This window comes from Lutra lutra, chromosome 10 (assembly GCF_902655055.1).
Source record: "Lutra lutra chromosome 10, mLutLut1.2, whole genome shotgun sequence".
Taxonomy (NCBI): Eukaryota; Metazoa; Chordata; class Mammalia; order Carnivora; family Mustelidae; genus Lutra; species Lutra lutra.
Genome location: NC_062287.1, coordinates 20,705,284 through 20,730,612, shown reverse-complemented (window position 1 = coordinate 20,730,612; position 25,329 = coordinate 20,705,284). Strand labels below are relative to the sequence as shown.

General features: G+C 48.9%; 1 protein-coding gene across 5 annotated transcripts in view; it reads right to left on the bottom strand.

The window, feature by feature from the left end:
- PKNOX2 (PBX/knotted 1 homeobox 2) overlaps positions 1-25,329 on the bottom strand; it is a 271,533-nt gene that overhangs the window by 193,222 nt on the left and 52,982 nt on the right. The window contains exon 1 of one of the 5 annotated variants that reach the window (XM_047691813.1): positions 14,153-14,224. The exons of the other annotated variants lie outside the window; for them this stretch is intronic. The gene's annotated coding sequence lies outside the window, so the exon portion shown is untranslated. Of the gene's footprint in view, positions 1-14,152; positions 14,225-25,329 lie in introns of those variants that run through there. 5 annotated transcript variants of the gene reach the window in all.

Sequence of the window (25,329 nt, the reverse complement as noted above, 5' to 3'; positions counted from 1 at the left end):
GGAAGGTTCAAAGAGAGGACATCTCCATCATCACAGAAAGTTGTATTAGACAGCGCTGCTCTAGAATATCGAGGCCATTTCAACTTGCTCGTTTAACAGATTCAGAAGTCAAGGTGCAGGGAGACGAGGCAAGCGGCCCAAGTTGATGCTGCTGGATTATAGATGTGCTGGGTTCGAACCCAGGTCTGTCTCAGTCTGGATCCAGAATCCCCAGCCTACCCACCAAGAACCAGCAGTTAGGGCCACAGGGTGGCCGTCTGAGGGAAGTTAGCAGCAGAAAGGCTCTTCTGTCCTGTCTTCAGCACCCACCCACTCCCTGCCACCCCAGAGAGCAGACAGACCCCAGTGCTCCAACTGGGAGCCAGCTCTGTGGGTGTCTCAAACTACAGAGGTCATCTGGAGAGGCGGAGGGCTTTACAGGGCCTCCAGCCCAACCTCCTTCAATTTATGAATGAAGAAACCAACGCACAGAAGAGTAAAGGGCTTGCCCCGAGTCAAACAGCTGGTTCGCAACAGAGTTAGAACAATAATCCTGGTTTCTTGACCTCCAGTCCTCCCTGGCCAAGGGAGAGGACAGAGCATTGCCCAGGGCCACCTACGGCCACAGGTCAGAGAAGGAAGAGGGGTCTCTCCTGCCTTCCTGGAGAGTCCTGGGTCAGATGGGAAGAGGCTGAGATGAACCTGAGGGTACTAGGCTCTGAGGAAAAGCAGGAAGGGAAGAAGGATGGGGACAGTCAGTCAGGCCTAGAAAGTGCAGTGCTTAAAAGCAGGATTGGGTTGCTACTACCTCTTGGAAAAATAGTATACAGTGTCTATTACCATTAAAGATACACATAGACTCTGGCCAAGCAGCTGCAATTTGGGAATGTATTCTATGGGAAAAGTAGCAGGGCCCAAGGGTAACGTGGCAGCATCTATAGTGGGAAAAAGTGAAAAACATCCTAAATGTCTACCAATAGCGGGTTTGTTGCATAAGTTGTGGGACAAGTATACTATACATAAAGGAAGCCACTGAAAGAATGCGTTAGAGCTATATCTTTTGCCATGCAAGATGGCCATAATGTTCAAAATGAGAAAAGTAAGTAGCAGAGGATGTGTGTGGAGTGGTTCCATTTTTGTATGAACAGAGAAAACTCCAGAGTGAGTTGATCCCTTTGCTGTGTTTGTGTGAGCGTGGAGGAGCATGGAAGGGGTGGCCGGCGTGTTCACACGGGTGCTGTGGGGGCACCGGGAACGGAGGGAAGAAGGGACACCATTTGTAGCACATCTCTGCCTGGTTTCTGGTTGCTGTGAGCACCGCCACTTTTGTAAGTTCATGAAAAGAAACTTAATAAGGGAAAAATAATTGACACAAGAAAGAAAAAGACTCTAAACCCGCCTTTCTCACTAGCTTCGTGGCCTTGGCAAGTTCCTTAATCTCGCTCCATCTTGGTTTCCTTTCCTGGAGATTGATGATGATGCTATCATGTCATGAAGCAAGGAGACTGGTCAGAAGCGAATTTATTTATTTTATTTTTTAAAGATTTCATTTATTTATTTGACAGAGAGAGATCACAAGTAGGCAGAGAGGCAGGCAGAGAGAGAGAGGAGGAAGCAGGCTCCCCGCTGAGCAGAGAACCCGATGCGGGACTCGATCCCAGGACCCTGAGATCATAACCTGAGCCGAAGGCAGAGGCTTAACCCACTGAGCCACCCAGGCACCCCAGAAGCAAATTTAAAACTACTTAGTCACACGAGCCTTTTTATCAATGTCAAGGGGAAAATCTGCCCCATACATGCAGGTACTTCCAGGGTCCCCTCTCCAGGGCCGTCCCAGAGCCATAGCCGCTGCTCCCGTTTCGAAGCTCTCACAGTCCCTGTATTCTGCCACAGAACTATTTGAACGTGTCTCTCTGCCTACCAGACTGGAAGGGCCTTGCAGGTAGGAATAGTACCTCGCTTATTCATTCATTCATTCAATCATTCATCTGAGTTAATATAACTTAATAATTAGGGCGCCTGGGTGGCTCAGTCAGTTAAGTGTCTACTCTTGATTTTGGCCCAGGTCATGATATGGGGTCATGAAACTGAGCCCCACATTAGGTTCCCTGCTCAGCGGGGAGTCTTCTTGAGATTCTCCCTTTCCCTCTGCCTCTACCCCCCTCCAAATAAATACACACATCTTAAAAATATAATAATAATAACTTAATAATTTTGTTGTCGGCACATGTATCAGGCTCTGTGCCTGACACCAAAGATACAATAATAAATGAAACCAAGAGGTCCCGGCTTTCATGGAGCTCACATCCTAATGGAGGAAGCAAGCAAGCTATATATGCACATATATCTGTAAGTCAAGTGGCACTAAGCACTAAGAAGAAAAAAGCAGCACCACAAGCGAATAGAAATGAGTGGGGAGGGGCGGGGGCCTTTTAGGGAGAGAGGACGGGAAGGAGCCTCCAGAGCTCCCAGAGAAAGCGCCCTCTGAGGCCTGTGCCATAGACCTAGTGAGGCCAGTCACGGTTCAAAAGATGTTAGTTTAAGAATAAAATAAAGGGGCGCCTGGGTGGCTCAGTGGGTTAAGCCGCTGCCTTCGGCTCAGGTCATGATCCCAGGTCCTGGGTTCGAGCCCCACATGGGGCTTTCTGCTCAGCAGGGAGCCTGCTTCCTCCTCTCTCTCTGCCTGCCTCTCTGCCTACTTGTGATTTCTCTCTGTCAAATAAATAAATTAAAAAAATCTTTAAAAAAAAAAAGAATAAAATAAAAATAGGGGCACCTGGGTGGCTCAGTAGGTTAAAGCCTCTGCCTTCAGCTCAGGTCATGATCCCAGGGTCCTGGAATGGAGCCCTGCATCGGGCTCTCCTCTCAGCAGGGAGCCTGCTTCCCTTCCCCTCTCTCTGCCTGCCTCTCTGCCTACTTGTGATCTCTGTCTGTCAGATAAATTAATAAAATCTTTAAAAAGAAAAAAAAAAGTATAAAATAAAAATAGACTCATGGAAGACTGGTGAATAATTAAGACCCCCTAAACACACGCCTCCCTTCTGAGGATACCCTCAAAGAACTGAAAGCAAGGGCTCAGAGAGGTTTGCACACCCATGTTCACAGTGGCTTTAGTCATAGGAGCCGAAACGGGGGAGCAACCCAGGTGTCCGTGGACGGGTGAAAGCATGAACAAAGCGTGGTCAGTATATATGAGGAAGGATCAGAGCCTTCAAAGAGAAGGAAATTTGGACACATGGTACAATGAGGATAAATCTGGAGGCTGCCATGCTAAGTGAAATGATCCAGTCACCACAGGACAAAAATGGTATGATTCACAGAGAAAGAAGGTAACATGGCAGCTGCTGGGGCTGGGAGGGACGAGAGATGGGGGGGGGGGGTGATGGTTTCACAGATACAGAGTTGCAGGTTTGCAAGATAAAAAGAGTTCCGGGGATGGGTGGTAATGATGGTTGTGCAACAGGACGAATTGTACACTTATAAGTGGTAGAGACGTTCCATTTTATGTTAGATGTATTTTACCTCAATTTTTAAAAATACATGCCATCACTAATGTCTCTCAATTTCTCTCAGAAAAGAAAACAAGAGCCTAGAATGTTCAAGAGCAGGACGAGGAGCCACTGACAGCTGAGGTGAGGACAAGGAAGCCCGGGGCCCACAGAGAGAGCAGGGAACCCTGAGTCTCTGAAGGTTGAGTGGGGAGAACATCGAGGGGGAGCCGCCAGGCAGAAAGGGACAGGGGCTCCCAGGCCAGTCTGCCCGCAGGAAAGACAACTTTCCTGTGGAAATATCTGAGCCGGAGGGATTCCAGAGTGCTGGTGCTGGACAAAATCTAGGGTGAAAAGGAAAAGAAAAAAAATTTTTTTTTTGGTAAGCTGGTGGGAGGTAGGAGGCAACTAGTAGTGAGGTGGGCCTCTTCTAGTCCGGAATGGAAGACAGTCCCATGCATCCACTGCAGGAAATCTAAAGGGAAAAGGAACTAGGAAACTGAGAACGGGATGAGGGCATCTGGGCCCTTCACTCAATGCAGCGGTGAGCACCTTGGTATGCTGGAAAGTTAATTTAATTTAATTTTATTTCTTTTTTTTAGAGGAGGAAGCAGGCTCCCTGCTGAGCAGAGAGCCCGATATAAGGCTTGATCCCAGGAGCCTGGGATCATGACCTGAGCCGAAGGTAGAGGCTTTAACCCACTGAGCTTCCCAGGCACCCTGGAAAGTTAATTTTAGTCATGACTCAGGAGTCAGTCCTGTCCTCATGGCCCTTTGACCTTAGGTGGTCTTTGACCTTCTCTGAGCCTCAGTTTCTTCATATACTAAACCAAGTGGCTGGATCAGGGTAGGAGGAATGTTAAGTCTTTAGGGGTCCACAAACCCCTTGAGATGTTTTCCAGAATGGTGTTTGTGTGTTCATTTTCTGTGGAGAGATTTATACACTTTTACCAAGATTTCAAGGCTATCCATGTCCCTAGAGAGGTTAAGAATCGCCGGAGGGGATATTCATTCACTAGGCTCACGTGAAGCTGGAAAGTTCTAAGATTCCAAGAAATCTTGAACTAGATTCCAATAAATCTTTGGGCCTCAAATAAATCAAGATGTTTATTTTTGCTTTGCTGGCAGCACAGAGATATTTAAAAATGAAGTGAAATAATTATATACTTTCAAAAGTTAAAATTATTTCTCTCGTGCAAGTAAATATGATCGTTATGGCTGCTGGTTTTTCACGAAGAGCAAGAGTAGTTCTACTGCAGGCATAAAGGCCGCATGATAAAGGGAAGTGATGAGCTACAGGTTGACCTTCTTTTGGGGAGAAATGAAGAGTCCCTCCATTCCCCTGGTGGAGGGGGGTCCAGGACCAGAAGGAAGAGTAAACACAGCCTACCCAGGAGGCGCAGCCTAGGGCAGAGCGAATGTATCTCTTTGTGCCAACAAGCTCTCATTTTGCATCTGGCTTTACTTGGGAGGAAAATTTCAACTGTGTGCTTGAGGAAAGTGACAAGACTGAAGATATGTCAAGGAAAAACAGTACAGGCAGAGGACAGTATCCAGCGGCCAGAGAGCAAGACCCAAACTGGAAACCTACAGAATGACTAAGCCAGCATCCTCGAGGGCAGAAGGGACCTCAGCCACAATGGGGGATGCCTATCCTGGGGGAGCCGGGCCCAGAGGCAGGGGGACAGCTGGTTGTCAGAACCCTGCACTGTTAGACCTGGCTAGAACCTTGGCGATCATCCTTTCCAACCTCCTGATTTCTTGTCTGCAGAAACGGATTGAGGGAAGGGGTGAAACTGGCCCACACATGTCCAGGGCTGGAGGCCAGCCTGTAACTCCCTTTGTTCAATTTCCAAAACGTGTTTTGAGTGTGTCAGACCCTTGCCTAGGCTGGAGATCAGTAATGAACAGCAAAGCCAGCTCCCCACCCTCAAGGACTCTGGAGTCTAAAGGGAGAAACAGACACCAGTTGCTTGATAGATTAAGCGTCATCTAACATGTATGCAGGGACCACGGACAGGGTTGTCCCCACTTCAAGCAGGTACATCTGGATAACGACGAGGTGGACGGTCAGCGGCTTCCCCTCAGACCTGTGCTGGAGGTTCTCTAAAATCCACGCCCAGCCAACAGCCGTCTCCATCTCCGAGAAGGGTGTCCCCCATGGCAGCCATGGCAAGGAGACTCTCTCTGAGCCTCCAGCCCCCATGGGAAGAGGAGAGCCACTCATTCCAGCAGGCCAGCCACAGGCCCTGGTGAGCCGGTCTCTCCAAACAGCACTTCCATTCATTACTTCCTAACTCGCCTCGGGGGGCTGGTCCTGAATATTGTTTCATAAATAACTTAACAGGGCTCCAGCTTGCTTAACTGAGGTTAGGCAGATGTGCACAGCACAGGCTGATTATGAGGGAATTTGGCTGTGCTGGATGGTTCTGGGATGCTGATTCTCCGCGGAGGGGTGGCTCGGTGGAGAAGGCAACCACTGGGCCGGTGTCCCCACCTGGATCCCCAGATCGCAGTGGGGATGCTGAAAGAGCATTTGTTTCCAATTGTTCTTAGCCACTAATTTGGCTCCAGGGTATAACAGCAATCTGAGAACAAACGGAGTAGGAAAACTGTGCCTTTCCTGAAGGAGGCCCGATATATCGATATATCGCCAGAAGCAGGGGAGGGCGGGGCCGGGGGAAGTTGCCTGAGCTCAGCTCGCAGGCCGGAGGCCTCGGGAGCCAGGCCGGCGGCTTCCCGCTTCCCGCTCCAGCCCGGCGTCACCCGGCTGCCCTGCCATCTGGCCTCACCTGCTCATTGCTCCTCCGAGGAGCCGCCAGCAGAGGACGGATTACTCTGATGGCAGGTAGATAAAATGGGATCCCTTGCTAGCAGTAACTACCCAGAACAATCTCTCTCCTGAGCAGCTGACTGTCTCCACCTGGCACCCGCCAGCGAAAGAGCTGACGGGTAGCAGAGGCAGGCAGAGGCAACTTTCCCGTACACGGAGGGACCACGAAGGCCCCATTGAGGTGGGACTTGCTCAGAGGGCCCTCCGTCGGGTGGCAGAAAGGTAGGCTGGGCCGCCCCTCAGGAGAAGACACAGGTGGCTCTGTCTCTGGCAGAGAGAAGACCTAGCACCCTCCAGGGTAAAGGGGAAGGCAGAGCTGGGGAGCAAGGCCTCGGCAGGGGCTTCCTCGAGACTGATGTGCAAAATCCCCAGTAAACAAGAGGACCCCCTCTCATAGTTAAATTGCCTTCTGGTGGCTGAAAATAACGGAATCAGGGAACTTTGCCTGTGACCCTCTTGAAAGCGAACAAGGAGGTAAATGCTTTTTACCAAGCCTACCGCTCTATTCACAGCCTCCCGGCAGACAGGCCGTCGTTTCTGGGACAAAAATGCCTTCCTTACCAGCACGTGAGTAAGCTAGTCGGTAGCCTCATAAATCCAACCTGGTATAAAAATACTGGAAAGAAAACCATTTTTAAACATCTCTGAGCAGTCAAAGTACACGCCACAAAATCTTCCTACTAAAGTTTATGAAGCTTCCTCGGAAGGGAGTCTCCCAGACTGTCACTTAGAGCTGCTTCAGACTGATTTTACACATGAATCTAACAGGACCCATTTTCTGGTACCTCAGGCCTCAGCTGTTAGAAGCAATGCGAGAGGAGGCGCACACAGGGGATGGGGCGTCGAGCAAGGAGAGCACGAAGGGGCCACCTCATGAGTTAGCACATTAGGTTCCATCAAATTCAGGATCATTTGCTTAGAAAAATAGGGGGGAACGTCCACTGCTGCTGTTTAAAACATCCTCGGAGGATTTTAAGAAGCCTTTTAGCTCTCTGGAAAACCCCCAATGAGTCTCCTTCGAGATGCTTCCAGGCTTCCTGTAAGTTGTGTTAGCTTGTCAGGAGCTGCCTGTGTTCATTCCTGGTTGGCTCAGTCATTTGCTCAATAGGCACTGACTTGTGTGGATGCTAGGGCATAAAGCAAGACGAAGGTAAGGACATTGTTTGCTACAACACGTGTACACGCACACACACACGCATACACGCATACATGCGTATGCACACACATGCGCACGTCAGAGCACCTATCATACATCAGGTGCTCAACAGATGCACGTTGTACCGATGTTCGCAAAGGGGAGGTATAAGCCAGTCAGATCGTCCTGTGACCCAACCCCTTGCTCCTCCGCACAGAAGCAGCTTTGTGGGGAGGGCCTGTAATAACGCATGAGTCAATGAAAACATCATCGTACCAAAACTTTAGACTGCTCCACTAAGAAAAACACGAGGACAATGCAGAATCAGGCCTGAAAAAATGTGGACCAGATTCTCCAGCCCATCCTGGAGAAAGCTGTCACTCCACCATGGCTGGTCCTGTGACAAAATAAACAGTTTGGAGCCATCAGTGTCTGAAATGCTTCCAGCTCCAGAGTCCACGGGACCCTGGTTTTACTTAAGGATGGCTGGCACCACCCTGCCAGTCTGATTTTTTTTTTTCTTTTCCCTGAAGCTTGGGAAGGCAGGATTTAGGTCTCTGTCCCAACGCAGCCCAAGGAGACAGCAAGCAATCCTGCATCCCCTCCTGGCTCCTCGGCCGGTCCTGTCATCATTTGGGGGACAGAAAGCCTTTATGAGACTCATAAGGGATAGTGGGGGAGGGGTTAGGATTCTGGCAATCTGTCCTGAAGAATTCAGGTTAATAATTTATATGTGCATTAAAAAAAAGAAAAAAACCCTTCTGAAACAAATTGCATACAAATTGTGTGACATTTGAAGGAAATTTGCCAATGTTGCTCAGTGAAGCGTAATAAATATATGCAGCCCATAATAATAAGTTACTTAAACTCAGGGCACTAAATGATTTATTAATTGTCTTCTAATCCTTTCCAGCTCCAGCTAAAACCAAGAGTGTGGCCATATTTCACATACCAGCTCATAATGCCTTCACCACCAACAGCGCAACTGCCATTAGCTGTTCAGTCCCTTTTTCATTTGGGACCCAAACTCTCCAGAGGGGCTTTGCAGCAGAACCCAGAGCTGAGGGGACTGCTATTATCAGCAAATGGATAGATGGACCCCAAACACATCCCATCCCACTGCACTTTTCACATGAATGTCCCGTAAACGAGAAGTCTGTAGCCAGAAATATCGCCTGTGGATGGAGGGATGGAGAAAGAGGGCAAGGTAGGGTCCCAGGAACTCAGTGACTGAGTTCGGAAGTGAAATGATTCTCCGGGCTACCTTGCTTCCCCAACATGCTTCCCTGAAGTCTTCCCATCTCATAATGATGCCATCTTCCACCAGTTACCCACAACCTGGGTAGGGGTCCCCTTGCATTCCAACTCTGCCTTCTCTCTCACTCCCACGCCCAACCAGGGGGATTTCACTCTTAAAAAAAACATCTCTCAGGGCACCTCAGTAGCTCAGTTAAGTGTCCAACTCTTTATTTCAGCTCAGGTCATGATCTTGGGGTCATGGGATCAAGCCCTGTGTTGGGCTCTGAGCTGAAGTGGAGCCTGTTTGGGATTCTCTCTCTCTCTCTCTCTCCCTCTCTTTCTCCCTCTGCTTGCCTGTATATGCGTGCTCTTGTTCTCTCTCAAAAATAATATTTCTCAAATCCATCCTTTTTCATCTCCACTATCACTGCGTAATTCACAATCCAGGGATGCAAACTGGCAACTCTTCCCAGATGTTTCATGGGATTTGGGCAGTGCTCCTGGTTTTCCTTTGTTTTGTTTTTAAAAAGGTAATATGTGGGGCGCCTAGGTGGCTCAGTCAGTTATGCACCCATCTCTTGATTTCAGCTCAGGTCATGATCTCGGAGTCATGGGATCAAGCCTTGCTTCTACCTATATGCTCAGCACAGAGTCTGCTTGGGATTCCCTCCCTCTCCCTCTGCCCCTCCCCCCACCCACGTGCGTGTTCTCTCTCTTCCTTTAAAATAAATAAATAAAATCTTTAAAAAAAAAGTAGTAAGTAACATGGTTCAAAAATTTTAGGGACGCCTGGGTGGCTCAGTTGGTTGGACGACTGCCTTCGGCTCAGGTCATGATCCCGGAGTCCCAGGATCGAGTCCCACATTGGGCTCCCAGCTCCATGGGGAGTCTGCTTCTCCCTCTGACCTTCTCCTCGCTCATGCTCTCTCTCACTGTCTCTCTCTCAAATAAATAAATAAAATATTTTCTAAAAAAAATTTAAAAAACTATATGAAATTCTCCCTCCCATTCCTGTCCCCTACTTACCTAAGCAAAGACAAATACAGATTCTTGTTATCCCCCACTTTTTTGCACATTGGTGGATTTTTTTTTTTACACTTAATATATTTTTGGAGATCTTTCCATATCAGTACAAAGACAGAGCCTTCATTCCTTTTTTTTATTTTTATTTATTTTATTTCCTTTTTTAAAAGTAAGCTCTACTCCCATCATGGGGCTTGAACTCCCAACCCCACGATCAAGAGTCATATGCTCTACCAACTGAGCCAGCCAGGCACCCCTCTCTGTCCTCTTTTTAAATGTGTAGTATTCTATTATCAGAATATTTCATAATTTAACTAATCTAACTAACTGCAACTGATGGATATTTGGGTTCTTTCTAATCTTTTGCTATTACAAATAATGTTGCAACGAATAAACTTTCATGAATGTTATTTCACATATGTACAATATCTTTTAGGATCAGTTCCCCAATATGAAATTGCTGAGGCAAAAGGCATATGATAATTTTGATAGGTATTGCTAAATTGCACTCTAAAAGGGTGGTACTGATTTACACTACCAGACAGCTTGTTTCCCTAGAACTTTGCCAATACAGTGTGATAACAAACTTTTTGGATTTTTGTCCATTTAAAAGATGAATGAATAATGCTACCTCAGTATAGTCTTAATTCGCATTCGTTTCTTAATATTCAACATCCTTTCATATGTTAAGAGCCATTTGTATTTTCTTCTTCATTTATAGAAGAAGAAATTCCTTGCTCATTTTTTCCTATTGGGTTGTATTTGTTGTTGATTTTTAAGAACTCTTTGTATATTAGAGAGAATAGCCCTGTGATGCGAGTTGCAATTTTCCCCCCAGTTTGTCATTTGTCTCATGACTTTGTTTAAAATATTTTTTCCTGTGCCTTTAAAAAATTGTAATTTGAATTCCAACAGGCCTGGAGCATTCACAGTCCCATTGGCCACAGCCTCTGTCACTCCCCATGGCTTTACAAATGATTTACTTTACTATTTTTAGTTGCCTACAGGTTGGTGTGATGCATGGAACTACTACCACCGTTGTATGACCCAGAGGAAAGCTAGTCTGAAAACAAAGCTGATATCTGGAGGACGGCAGAGAAAGAATCTGAGTGCTTGTTGATGTCACTGAGCCACTGAATTTTTCCAACCCTAGAGCACTCCTGGTTCTGGGCTTCATAATATGTAAGAATTAGAATTTCTTACTGTTTAAGCCACTTTGGGTTGGATTTGCTGCTACTGGCAGCCAAAGGCATTCTAAATGAAACATATCTTGAATGCGCTTGTGAAAGTCTGGTCCCTTCCAATCCATCCCCACTGGTGCTGAGGCCAAGTTCTAGAATATAAATCTGACAACACCACTCCCCCATTTCAGTACATTCCATAGCTCCTCATCACCTGCAAAATATAATCCAAGAGCCTTAGCACTCAGTCTGTCCCTGCCCACCCCTCCCTCCTTCCTCTTGCTGTCTTACACTCCCATGTTGTGGCGCACCCTGTCCCTACTCTCTGGAGGGCCCTCTGCCTCCTTCTCCTGTCTAGTTCCCAGGACGGTATGTTCTACCATCACCTCCTCCAAGCAAATTTCAGACCAAGTTCCCATCCCCACCCCATCACTGCCATGCACCATCTGGTGTTTTCCTCTATGGCTGCCTTACCTCATTGTCTACACATCTTTCTTACATGCCTGAGCCCACATCCTGCTCACTTCGTTAGAGTTCCTTGAAGGCAGGAGCAATGTCTTGCTCATTTCTGCAGCCGCAGCACCTAGCTTGAGACCCAGTGCGAGGCAGGTGTGCAACCAGTGTTTGCAAACCTGAATGGAGCTCCCCACACTCCCCTCATGCCTTCCCACAGATGCCCTCTCAGATGTCAATGCCTTTCTACCCACATCCATCTTTACAGAGAAGATAGAAGAAATGTCCAATCCAAACGTGCCTGCTCTAAGAAGGGAGGAAGATGACCTAGTAAATCACCAGAACCAACAGTGCCATTTGCCTGAGCATGGCTCCATGCCAGTGTCCCCGATGCTGTAGCTAATCTCCTACCGCAACAGAAAGCCAGGGGTAGGAGCTGGGTTCCCAGCCACTTAACTGGCTGTGTGAACTCAGAGAAATGACTTAACCGGGGTGCCTGGGTGGGTCAGTGGGTTAAAGCCTCTGCCTTCAGCTCGGGGTCATGATCCCAGGGTCCTTGGATCGAGCCCCGCATTGGGCTCTCTGCTCAGCGGGGAGCCTGCTTCCTCCCCTCTCTCTCTGCCTGCCTCTCTGCCTGTTTGTGATCTCTGTCTGTCAAATAAATAAATAAAATCTTTAAAAAAAAAAAAAAGAAATGACTTAACCCCTCTGTACCTCAACCTTCTTATTGGGTAAAAGGGATGAGCAGGCTGTTGTGAAGAGGGTCATTGTCTTTAAGTGACAGTCATCTTATTTCCTTCCTCAGAGCTGAATCAGCCCCAGATAAATGAGGCAAAGTCCACGTAGAGCACACCCCAAACGCTTCCCCAGGCCAGGCCTCCTTTCTCGGTCAGACACCAACATGGTGGCCACACAGCAGAAATATACTGATGGGAACAACAGGGAAAGGAGGGAGCTGGCGTCCTCTGGGCACTTCCTGTGTTCCAGCCTGTGCTACCCGGGACACACCCATCACCACACACCTGCGGCACCTGTCAGCACGCACATGCCTCCCAGCAGCCCCATACGCCAGTGTTTTCGGTCCTCTTCTAGAGAGGAGCAAAGTGAGGCTTACAAAGGTCAGACAACTAGCCCAGTGGGGCCACGTCATGAACCCAGTTCAGTGGGGAAGTCAGGGTCTCAGCTCAGCTCTGGCTGGCTCTTACCCGAGTTCTTTTTGCCACCTCATGTTACATTCAGACCGCGTGGAATGAAGCTGGCCCGACACATCCAGGACTTGTGTTCCTGCTGATAAAATGAGGAGGTGACCAGGGAGGTGAGAGAGAGGAGGGAGGTCCCGGGTGAGGGAAGGGGGGGAAATGGGAGAGGGAAGAGAGAAGCTCCTAGAAGAGGTTTCTCTCATATCGCCAGTGTGCTTCTGTGTATGTGTGAGGGTGTGTGTGAGCTGGTGCACATCGCTGCGTGTGCGTATGTGCATGTGACTATGTGGCATGCGTGTGATTGGGACTGTGTCACATGTGTGTATGGCTCCATGTGTGCGTGTCTATGACCACGTGCCTGCGTGCGTGTGACCTGTGTATGGCTCTGTGTGCGTGCATGTGTGCACGTATGTGGGGACCCATGTGTGTGTGTGCTGAGCGGGGAAGGAGGACAGCTTGCACACATAGGCCTCCCACCTACTTCCATACCCGCACACGCGCTGGCCGTGTCAAACCTAAACATGCCCCACGTGAACTCTGCATGCGGTCAGCAGTGGGAGACCTTACCTATTAACTGTCGCAGGCCGCTCCAACCAGCCATGTGACATCGGCGTTCCTGGTGCTGTTATTAGCCCATGACTGACCTGGCAAGGCCTCCCAAGGGACAGCAGAGGGGAGAAGGGAGGGAGGAGCTGCCTTTGCCAATTCAGTCAGGCTTCCCTGGACAGACCTTCCCAAATCTGGACACATCCCAGCCCCTCTGGTCAAAGAGAGAACTCTGGGGAGGTACTTAAACTTATGTGTCTCTCGGGTTTCAGAGACGTGCAGAGCACGGGGGAGACACACACACCTCCCCGGACCAGCAATCAAAGGCAGCAGCATGGGCCTCTGGCTGGGGAAGGAGTGGGGAGGGGGCCTGCAGGGGAGGAAGCCTCCTTGGCTCCCAGCCAACCCTCCCAGGCCCCCCTCAGCACCCATCCGGATTCACCCTCAGCCAGGATGGCTCTGGGTTTCTCTCCCTCCTCCCTCTCATTCCATCTGGTACTGTCTATGGTTGAGAGGAACAGGGCCCACCGTGGGGTCACAGAAGCCTGTCAGGAACAGGCAGAATCGAAACCACAGCTCAGCTCCCAGTCCCTGCCTAATCCCCCTGGCTACCTGCCACTCCAAAGTCCTCTGAGCTCTGCCAGATGACAGCCACCATAAAGGATTTTCTCCCAAAGCAGGACAAAAGAAGACTCTTAGGGAGTCAAAAAAAGAATCTTATGGAGCCTGGATCCAATGCACATTCTTCCCCTTTCCCTGGACTTCAGTGAGGAAAAACTGTATCCTTATACATACTTAACATAAAAACATCTCAGCAGCTGGGGAAGCCCTCATTCTCTACATTCCCTAAAACTTGTGAGCCCCTAGTGTCTCTGAATCTAGCTAACTGATTCGAGTTAGCAGCCCCAGAGACTGACTGGAAAGCCCTTCTTTAACCATTCCCTTGCTTCTTTGCAAAACAAGATGTAGAAACCAAACAACAACTCATACTGAGTATGAGTATGTGACTACCTAGGCCCAGGGAGAAAGAACACACGCGCGCGCACAAACACTGTATATTATAATAATTATCCGACCTTCCTGTGGTCCTCTGGTGCCTTCAAAGATCCTTTCAACTCCATCCTCTGGTTTTTGTGAATGACAAGGCACTGGAAAACAGAAGTTTACATCCTGCTTTTCCAGCTGAAAGACCTTGGGCAAGTTAGATCCATTTTACAGCTGAGACAAGTGAGGCCCAGAGGGATCCAGGGTCCAGCAGAATCACTGAACCCTATCATACACTGTGCTGTGTCCACCAAGGGCCTAACCCACAGTCCACAGCTCTCTGCGCTGCCCCCTGGCTTTTCTTTTACTCATTCTGGCTTTGATGAGAAAACCAATTACTCCTGCACTCACTCCCAAGCCCCAGCCTCCTGGTGGGAGAAAAACAGTCCCTAGTAGCAAGCTGATATTTGGACAATCTGCTCCGGAAGACACGGCCTTCCCCTTCCAGGACTTAGCAACGCTGCCAAAACAAGAGGAGAAAGCTTCCAACAAAAGTTTGTTTTCATGGAGATTTTATTTCCTTCGCTGAGGCTCTCCCACCACAGATTTCTCTTTGTTAGAACTTGCATTCAGAAGTCACCAGATACACAGCCCCTGACCCTTTGAGCCCTCCAGGGATCTCACGCCTTTATCTCCCCTCCCAGGCCTACAGGCCGCTTGCTCCCCTGCTCCCCCGCTCAAAAGGCCCTTTGAGCCACTCTGGAGAGAGAGGGGGCTCTTGGAGTGGACAGAGGCTTCACGGGGATGAACCCTCCACATCAAAGGGCGAGGGACAGGGGACCCTGGGAGCGCGTGTCTCTGAGTATTGGCAAGGGGATGATGACGCCTAACCACATCCCCGAGTCCCTCAGGCGGAGGTTGCGTTCCACGATGGCGAGGCTGCTAACCGGGGCTCCCAACAGCAGGACGTGGATCTCCCAGGCCATCCCCAGGGCTTGGCTCTGCTCGTACAGAGGCCGGGCCAGTCCAGGCACAGCTCCGAAGGGGCTAACATTTGTCTTAGATGGACAAGCCTTTCCTTTTTGTCCTTTTCAGGATCAGCTGCCCTCCCATGTCCACAATTTAGAGATTTTACTCTGGCTGCCTTTCTTAGCCAGGAGGAAAGGAGCTCATGGCACTAATCTATGCTTCATGGGCAACTCTCCCTGGTGTGTGCAGTAGAGAGGGAGAGAGCGCGGGAGGGAGAGCAAAAGAGAACCCAAAGAGTAAATGCTTCCCTCAGAGGGATAAATTGCTAATGGGAGAATTACAGGTTCAAGAGGTGGGGCGATTTGGGGGTGGTGGCTCGGTTCGGCTCACTGGACATTAGGGTCAGGACAGAACTCTGGTTTGTTTGATTCTCAGCCCTACGACTTGCTAACTTTATGCTCTTGGGCAACGTAATCTCTTTGGGTCTCGTTTCCATCCTCTGTTCAAATGCGGATGATGCCATGTCAAGGACTGTATGAGGAACAGACAACAGACCGAGAAAGCCGGGTGTCTAGTACCCAGGAGGAGCTTGGCTCCCCCTCCGTAGGGCCTGAGGTTGAGTTGGCACCATTAGCATTTCTCTTTGGGTTTCCACACAAATGGTCTGGGTTTTCCTCTATATACACCACCTCACCCTTGTCCTAGAGGGTTTGTAGCTAGACAATAGGATTTTTAATGTTCACATTTTTAAGGGTCTATGTGAACTTTTGTCATGCAGAGACAATAAAGACAACTGACTAAGCATTTTTCAAAATTACCATCTCATTTGTTTCTCAAATGGTCTTATCCCCATTTAGTAACTGAAGGACTTGTGAGTCAGGTGTATGAGGTGACTTTTCTGAAGTCACCTAGCAGAAAGGTAAGATGAGGCCAAACCTACTCATGTCTAGCACAGGCATGTCCAAAGAAATCCCACCCTGAATAGGGCAGAGGGGGCAACAGGGGAGATGAAACTCAGGGCTTATACACAAAGAGAGGCCGTGAAGCATGATAACTTTTCGAAGATAGGGGATTCTAAATAAACCACTGGAGTCTGGATTTGAAAGCCCAAAAGCATGGAGGCAGCTCAGAGGGACACCTCTGGGGTAGGGTGGCAGAGAAGAGAGGTCGATCTCATAGGATTTCTGTAGCTGCTCAGGAGTTCAGGGGAAGCTGTCCTATTCCACATTGGACATGAAGACCAGGAGAAGGCTGCCCTAGGCCAGACCAGGCTACGACAACGCAGGATCTGTAGTAGAAACAGCATCTCTAGAAGTCTACTTTCCAAGTCCAAGTGAGTGCCAAAGCCAGAACCTTAATGACCCACCTACCCACAAAGTGTGTGCCCAAGTTGTCCATCACACAGTAATGATCAAGGGATAGGGGAAGAACTAGGGAAGGGCATTGGTCCTGTCTTAACTAGAGAACCAACCAAGGGCCCTCCAGCTTCAGAGTTGGCTCCACAGGTCATGTTTCCTCTCCAAGTGCACCTTCCATTAGCCCAGGAATACAGAGGGTTGGGCTGTGACCTTCCTTCTCTCTCCCCTCTCTCGCCACCCTCTTCAGTGGGTTGCCCTGATGACACTAAGCTCTGACAGGCCCTTTACATACACCCTCCCATCCTCCTGACCGGCATGGGGCTGAGTCAGGTGCAATCACACCTGCCCTAGAAAGCTGACTCCTGGACATTCCACCCAGAGGATTCCAGGATCTCAAATTCATAATTACCAGCTCCAGAAAGAACGCTATCCCTCTGCCCCCTCGGGCACACACGAGACTGATGGCAGGTTTCTGGACTGATCTCCTGCTTAACCAGCTGCAAAGGAACTCTTGCAAAGGGAAGATGAGGAATCCCTCCTCAGTCCAGGGAAGCCGCTGATCTATACTGTGAAGCAATTTACAGACAGTATCCTTTTGCTTTCAAATGTACTTAATCAACATGAAAAGGATTGCGAGGGCTGGAGCTCCTACAGGTCGAACTAACGGAGAAGAATAATGTTCATAAATCATTTAGCATGCAGTCCAAACAGAGGTGTTATTTATTTATTTATTTTTTTTTTCTTAAAGGAAGAGGCAATGCAAAGAAATAGAGCCATGCAGGAAACCAAATGCACTGGGATTTGTTCCCCAGTGTAGTGTCCCCAAGTGAATGAGGCAGCCCTCTCATATCATTTTCAACCACCATCTGACCCTCAGTAACTGAATTTCCAGTGTGGGTCCCTCCCCCATCCTGAAAGCTCGGACCAGTGGAGGGGTCAGCACTGTGGACAGACAGCTGATAAAAACAGCTGCATCCCACCTTCCACTGCAGCCCCAGCCCAGAAACGGACTGTCTCTCCTCCGCCCTGACTCCACCCTGCGGCAGCTGGGCCTGAGCTGGGAGCTCCAGGAAGAGGGGAAGGCAGACCCATGGGACCCAGGTGACATTTTTTTCAGGCCTCAGCTCAAATGTCCCCTCTTCAGAGGACTCTCCCATAGCCTAGCCACCCTGCGGAATGGTGCCCGAATCCTGGCTACTCTCTACCATCTTCAACTGCTTTATTTTCCCTTCAGAGCAATTATTACTACTTTGCATTACATTAGACAGACGTTTGTTACGTGTGTCCTCTACCAGGATGGAAGCTTCGTGAGGGCAGAAAAATGTATGTGTTGTCAGTCACATCTCCAACACCCAGAAAAGTACCTGACACATACTAGGTACTCAATGAATATTTGTTGAATGCATGGATGGATGGATGGATGGATGGTTAAGTAAGTGAATAAACAGTTCCTTCCCTCTCATCCAGGAAACATTCCAGATAAAGAAACCCTTGTGTACTCCAAAATAGGAAGATGGCAGTCAAGAGCGAGGGGTCTGTTGCTGACTCCTGATTCTGTCGTTTTGAGCTGGAGTCAACTATACCTGCTCATCAGCCTTCATTCCCATCTGTAGAATGGGTATCACTCCAATGCCAGAACAATGGTGAGGGAGGAATCAGAGAGAACTAATATTTATTGATTTCTCTTACACGTGCCTTATACCATGCGAGGCAACTGATAGATGAACACGGCCTCATTTAACCCTCACATTTAATCCCGCGAGAATGATAATATTACCTCCCTTTTAGAGATAAGAAAACAAGAGTCTCAGAAATATAAATTAATTCACCTAAACTTGCACACTTAGGAAGTAATAGAGGGGAGATTTCAACCAGGGCCTGCAGATCCCAAAGCTACCTCCATGAAGCACAGTGGCATCACATTGCAGAGTTTAGCCTTTTACACGTTTGTCAGGGGCATCGTCCTGGAGGAAAATCCATGAGCTCTGCACTTTTCCAGAAGTAGAAGAGGGGAGAGAAGTTGGGGTGACATCTTGTCCCCATTGCCCTGACACTTTCCAGACTTCCACACAGAAGATCCCATATCCCAGGAGACCCCTTGGTCTCAGGAGACCTGGAACAGTTGGTCACCTTCAGTGGGAGGCAGCCACAGCTAGAGACCCTGAACACTCTGGCCAGTGAGCAGGGCATTTCCTCAGAAAAAGGGTGTTGTCCACATGTTCCACTAGCAGTGCTGTGAGGGCCCTGCTGTGTCTGCACCACAGGGCTCTACGCCCCCCAACAAGGCGCCTGCACCTGATTTGCCCCACACAGGCTGGAGCCCACATTGGCACGAAGGGAGAGGCAGGGACCCGTGAGGTGTCATGGCCTTCCTTTTGCCCTGAATGCACTTTGGCCTCAGAAAAAGAACAGCGTGGGCTCCTTCCCTAAGGGACTGCAACCACCAGGACGAGATGACCTCCTCAAAGCAAGGAGGGCAGATTCCTGGGATTCCAGTCATGGAGGCGGACAGGAAGAGGAGAATGCAGGACTGACAATAAGTGACCAAGAAGTAACATGGCGCCCATGGGAGGGCCCCTCCCGGATTCCCAGATCAAAGGCACAGATTCGGATAGAAAGGCCACCTCTGTGGGTTCTCTTTCTGTACATGAAGCCGTCTATTTTCCAGCCAGGCTGTGGCAGAGCCGCTCCCACTTGTCTGCATTCTCCTGCCTCCAGAGGAAAGACCCATCCGGGGTTCATCCTCCCAACCCCCCACCTCCACTATCTTGCTTCATGTCTAGTGAGGGCCAACCTCCGTCCTGAACCTCCTCGACTCTGGGGATGGGCCAATTGATTCTTCTCCTGGGGTCAGGGCTAGAATGAGAGCAATCACAGACTAGAACATCCGTGGAGACCAACTGGAGATGAGGGTGGGGGTAAAGGGTAAGCTATGGGGTTGCACAGGACACACTCCCTCCCACCTTCAAGATTTCTAGCTTTAGGGCCTTCGTAGAGGGACCCTTTGTTCATTGGTTCATTCATAACCCAGGGGCCTCTGCCTTGCATCTCGCAGCCCAGAGCTAGAGACCAGAGCCCCCTTGTTCTCCTCTTCCGTCCTCCAGCCTCACCCCGCTTACTCCTGTGCTGTGGGCATGTTGCTTCATAAATGTCTTCGAACTTTTCATCTGGGTGTTGTCAGTGTCCTGGCTCTGCGCCTAGTGTCCTTCCTCTCCTCCTCAACATGCTGTATCTATAACCCCCTCCTCCTTTTCTCCTGCCTTAAAAGCAGAGCCCCCTTCTCCTTCCCTAGGATGTTTCCACCCGGGCTCCAACCTCCATCCCACGGTGCCCATAAGTTGGGAGTGTGTATTCGTGTATCTTCCGTGTATCTCCCTCTGCTCAGGCCACCTGGTTTGACCTGTAAGCCCACAAACTCTCCCCAGACCCTTAGGCACGACAGTGTAGTAGAAAACCCTCCCCGGAAGGCAAAACTCCACCCATGACGCTTACTGGACCTGTGCCCTCCAGAGACTCAGTGTCTTCATCTGTAAAGTGGGTGTAATAGCCTCGGCTGACTCCCTTAACTATGGTGACAAGGAGCAAGATAATGGACTTGAAGTATTTCCTACATTGTAATATGAATGGAAGAATTATTAAACCTTTAAATTATCGTCTTAACCCTCTGGAATGATATTTCTCTTATCTCTCTCTCTTTTCTTTCACTGTCAAACCTTCGAAAGAGCAGTGTGTGCTCACAACTGTCACTTCCTCTTCTCTCCTGATCCCCTGCAACCTGGCTGCGGGCCCACAAGTCCAGTGACAGCCGAGAGGACTCCTGGCCCTGCGTGCAATGGCCATTTCTCAGGCATGGCCCTCCTCAACTCAGAGTGGGATGCTTGTCCCTTCTCCCTTCTTCAAACCAACTCATCTTCTTCTCTTTACTGTTTTCGTTATGATACCACTTCTATTCCAAATCTGTAGAATCACCAAGGAATCTTGGAGTTCCTGGTGATTTCTCCCTCACCACCACCCAACCCTGCCTCCTCCAACTTTGACTTCAGCCCTCAACTAAGCCAGACCCAGCACATCCCCATGTGGGCAGTTTCGGTCCTACTGGTCCAACTCCCGCCTAATCTCCCACGTTCTCTTCCTCCTTACTCATTACCAACACCTATCTTAATTCCTTCACTACTTGTCATTCCCAATTATAGTAGTCTCCTAACATACTCCTCTCTGCTCTGATCTATGTTACACATTAGTGTCAGCAAAACCCTCTTATAAGGCAGTCTTCTCTTTTTATTCCTTATATCAAAACCTGCATGGGCACCTGGGTGGCTCAGTCAGTTAAGCGTCTGACTCTTGATTTCGGCTCAGGTCATGGTATCGGGGTCATGAGATCAGGCCCCATGTCAGGCTCTGTGCTCAGCACTGAGCCTGCTTGTCCCTCTTCCTACACCTCTCTGCCTTTCGCATCCCCACCCACACGTGCATACACACACATATCCACACACACACACACACACACACACACACACACACACACACACACAAACACAGAGTCTCTCTCTCTCAAATAAATTAAATAAATAAAATCTTAAAAAAAAAAAAACCAACAAACTGCAGTGGCTCCTTGCAGCCTATAGAATAAAGTGCAAATCCCTAAGACTGATACAGAAACCCCTCACACCAGGGTTCTAACCTCTTTCCAGCCTTAACTTACAATCTACTTTGGTGCTGACCCTACAGTTTTAATAAACTAGAGTATTTCTTGTTTCCGGACTATGCTCCATACTTACCTACCTCAGGGCATTTGCACACCCCATCTATCTATTGAAATGCCTCTCTTCCACGACTGCCCATTAGAATCCTACTCCTCCTTCAAGCCCAGCTCAAAAGCCATCTGTCCATGAAGTATTTCTTGGCAACCCCAAGAAGAAATATATTTCCTAATTCAATTCACAGTATGTCATTTGATACTTATCATCTTCTAACAGACCCTTTCATTCCTGAATGTCATTTAGCATACTTTTAAACCTATAGTAGTTATGTAATAAATAGTTGCTGAGTAGAAAAATGAATGACTAAATTAAATCTCTCCAGTGATTTCCAATCCAAGGGCCTCATGTAGGATTTGCTTGATGATTGTTGGCCCACAGTTCATCTCCCACCCATCCAAGAGTCCTGTGGCAAAGCCAGATTGATGGTCAGCCACACCCACACACACGTGCTCCCACCACTTCCTCACCTCCCATGCAGCCCTCACTCCTCTCCAATGTTCACCCTTGCCTGCACCCTCGGGTGCCAATGGCTCTCACACCAACGGACTCAGTGACTACTTTCTAGTCCTTCTCTTGCTGGATTTGCCACTGTTGTTGCATCTGACTCCGTAGTTTCCCTCTCCATTGCAAAGCCTTCTACTCCTCTGGTTTGGTGATGCCACCCTTTCCAGATTCATCTAACTCCCCTTCCTCTCCATAGCTTGTGTGTGGTTTTTCTATCACCATCTTTTAAATGCTGTATTCCTCAGGATTCGTCTTTGCCCACTCTTCTTCCTCTGCTCCCTCTCTCTGGGTGATCCCATTCACTTCATGGATTTGACCACCATCCATGAGCTAATCTCCACCTCTAGCCATGTCCTCTAGTGCATATATTCAGTGTCCTGACAGACATCTCCAGCGCAGGGTCCCATACATATTCAAACTCAGTGTGTTGGATGGGAGGAAGGGAGGAAGGGAAGGAAGAAAGAAGAAAGAAGGAAGGTTGGAAGGGAGGAAGGAAGAAAGGAAAGAAGGGAGGGCAGAAGGGAGGAAGGAAAGGAAAAATAATAAACCTACTCCCTAGAAGACCTATTCTTTTCTTGGTTTTCCTGGCATAGTTGCTGGAACCCCCATCCACCCAGTACATAAGGTAAAAACCTAGAAGTCTCCACGGAAAGCACCCTTTGGCACTGCCCTTTCAGAGTTCTAGACTCTAGCCCTTCCCCACCCTTCACAGCACCTCTGCTTCCGTCCAGCATTCATCGCTGCTCGCCTAGAGGACCGCAGTAGGTCTCCCTCCACCCCCATCTTATCCACATTAATCCAGTCTTCTCAGTCCTGCCAACATGATCTTTTGAAAACACAAATCTCTCCAAGGCACTCGCCAGCCTAAAATCCTTTAATACTAACGATAGCTACAATTTATTGAGCATCCTCTTTGTTCCAAGACTGCTCTTAGCACTCTATGCTGATTAACTCACTCAGTTCTCACAAAAAGGGAAGTACTATTTTATGCCCTTTTTACAGATTAAGAAATCGAGGCACCGAGGGATTACGTGATTCACCCCAATTCACACAGGCGGCAAGTGGCAGAGCAGGACGTCCGCCTGCTTCTTGGCTGCTATTTCCCATGGCCTCATCATTGACTCTATGAGAAAGATTTTATGTATTTATTTGACAGGGATACAGTGAGAGAGGGAACACAAATAGGGGGAGTGGGAGAAGGAGAAGCAGGCTTCCTGCTGAGCAGGGAGCCCGATGTGGGGCCCGATCCCAGGACCCTGAGATCATGACCTGAGCTGAAGGCAGATGCTTAACCCACTGAGCCACCCAGGAGCCCTCCATGAAAACTCTTAAGCTCCTCAGGTGACACAGAAGGCTCTCCCTGACCTGGCCATCCGTGCTCCACCACTCACCTCCTGCCACTCCATGGACCATGCTTCCCGGTCCAGAAATCATGAACTGCCCACTTTGCAAACACGTACCACGTGGGTCCATGCATGCATGGCTTTGTGCAAGTTGATGTCTTGCTTAACACTCTCCTCCCCAACATTTGGCCACATTTTGGACTATTTTCTACGCAAGCCACCTTAGAGGTCACAAAAGTCAGTTTCTTCCAACCACTGCAACAGCCACCAGCCTGAGCTATGTCCCTGTATGGTGCCCCCACTGCCTCCTGCCCTTGAGCTTCCTTCTCAGTTCCTGCTCTAGACTATAGACTCAAGGGTGGGAACTCGGTCTTATTTTTCTCTGCATCTGCAGAGTCCAGCACAGTGCCTGGAACACAGCAGTTGCCCCATACATATTTGTGGAGCTGAACTGAACTCCGCCTTCCCCAGAATACTCCAGCCCCGCCAACCAAGGCCCCCGTCATTCCAGAACACCGCAGTGCACAGCCGTCTCTTTCTTCCCAGAATTCCCTCAGCGCACAGAATCTGTGCCACTCATTTAGTAATTAATTAATCCTGCTCCTCCTTGTGACCTCCCCTGCATGGCGATCTTCATTATTATTTAAATCTTGTATTGTTACTTTTCTTTCCCCGAACCACTTCCCCAATTAGAGGATAAATAAACTCCTTGAGGCTGGAAGTTAGGGGCTAGGTTTCACTTGTATTTTCGTATTCCTAAATGGCTTGTACATCTTAAGTGCTTGACAAATGTATGCTCATTTAATGTAGTGCGTTCTCGGGGAGCTGAGGTTGGGCTGCTGCGCACATGGTTGGGGGATGGGCATGCGATGGGAGAAAAAGGAAGAGATGAGATCCTGATGTTAAAGTAGGGGCTGCTTGGAGAGGCAAAATATTTAGGACTCAAGGGAGCATCACCCAGTCTCTGTTCACAGGGCCCCCATCTTCCACCACCACACACCAGACACTCACCCGCTGGCTTTGAAATGAGTGTGTACTTGGATGTAATAAAATATAGAATTAAAATACTGGATTCAGAAACAAAGGAGTCACAAAATATGCATAAAAAACAAAAATATCTCTCCCTGCACCCCATCAAGAAGCCTCCCGCCCAGCTTGCTGGCCACCAAAGCCCATTTTGCATTCATGGTCCCTCAATGGATCTATGAACCACTGGAGATCCCATAGGCCAGGCAGTGGAAGAGACAGAGCCCACCTAAGGCCTGGGGTTCAGGCCTGCCTTTCACAGGGGCTCTCCCAGTCCTCTCGGGAAGCAAGCCCGTGTCCCAACACTAGAAGGTATTTGGCTCTACCAGCCCTATTATGTGCGAGGCATAACAGATACAAAATAAGTGTTGTGAACCAGGGTTGTCAACGGTCTGGGCAACTTTCACTGATTACACTGGGAAATTCCCAGGCAAACTGGGATGGGTTAGTCACCCTATGACTGGACCACAGGGCAGCAAATTTTTACAGACCAAGCACAACCCTGATAAATCCATTAGTCCCTTGGGGCTCACAGTGTGGCCCACAGACCCATGGTATCAATATCACTTGGGGAACCTGTTAAAAATGCAGACTCTTGGTCTCTGTTAGACCTACTGATTTAGAATCTGCATTTTAACAAGACGCCCAGGAGACTTATTTATACATTAATGTTAGAAAAACATGGCTTTAGTGGCCCTTTTTTGGTGATCCATATGCCAGCCACGCTGGCTGCATCCTGGGGAACCGAACCAGCCCCAGCCCCCACGGCTGCTCAGCCCACCCACCAACTTGCTATGAACTTCCTCTTCTGGGAAAGGAGCCGCTTTTGCTTCTTCCCTGTCCACCTGATCACCAGAATTCCTTCCCGCTCCAGCATCTCTACGATTCAAACTGTGCAAATGAGATTTTCGCTCTAGGGTCTGACCTCTCTCCGTACCAACTTCCAATTCATGGATCTCCAGTAAAAGGCAGTTCCAGAAGCCCCAAGCAAAAGGCAGCATGGATTTTTTTTTTTTTCCTTTCCTGAACCTATGACCCACCCTGTGGGCAGAGGATCCCCCGTGGGTTTTCCTTCTCCCTGCTCGGATGGTGAAGGCGATGCTGGGATTTGGGGAACTGAAGCTTTGGGAACCGGAGCGGACACAAGACTACCCTGGAGATGACCCAGAAGTTCCGGAGTCCTGAGTTTTATTCATTTCTTCAGGAAATATGCGCACACAGGGACACACACCCCCTAGTCAGCCTCCTAATAAACTAAATCGAACAATTTGCTGACCCAAGTCATGCAAAAGTCTGGGCGTTTTGCTAG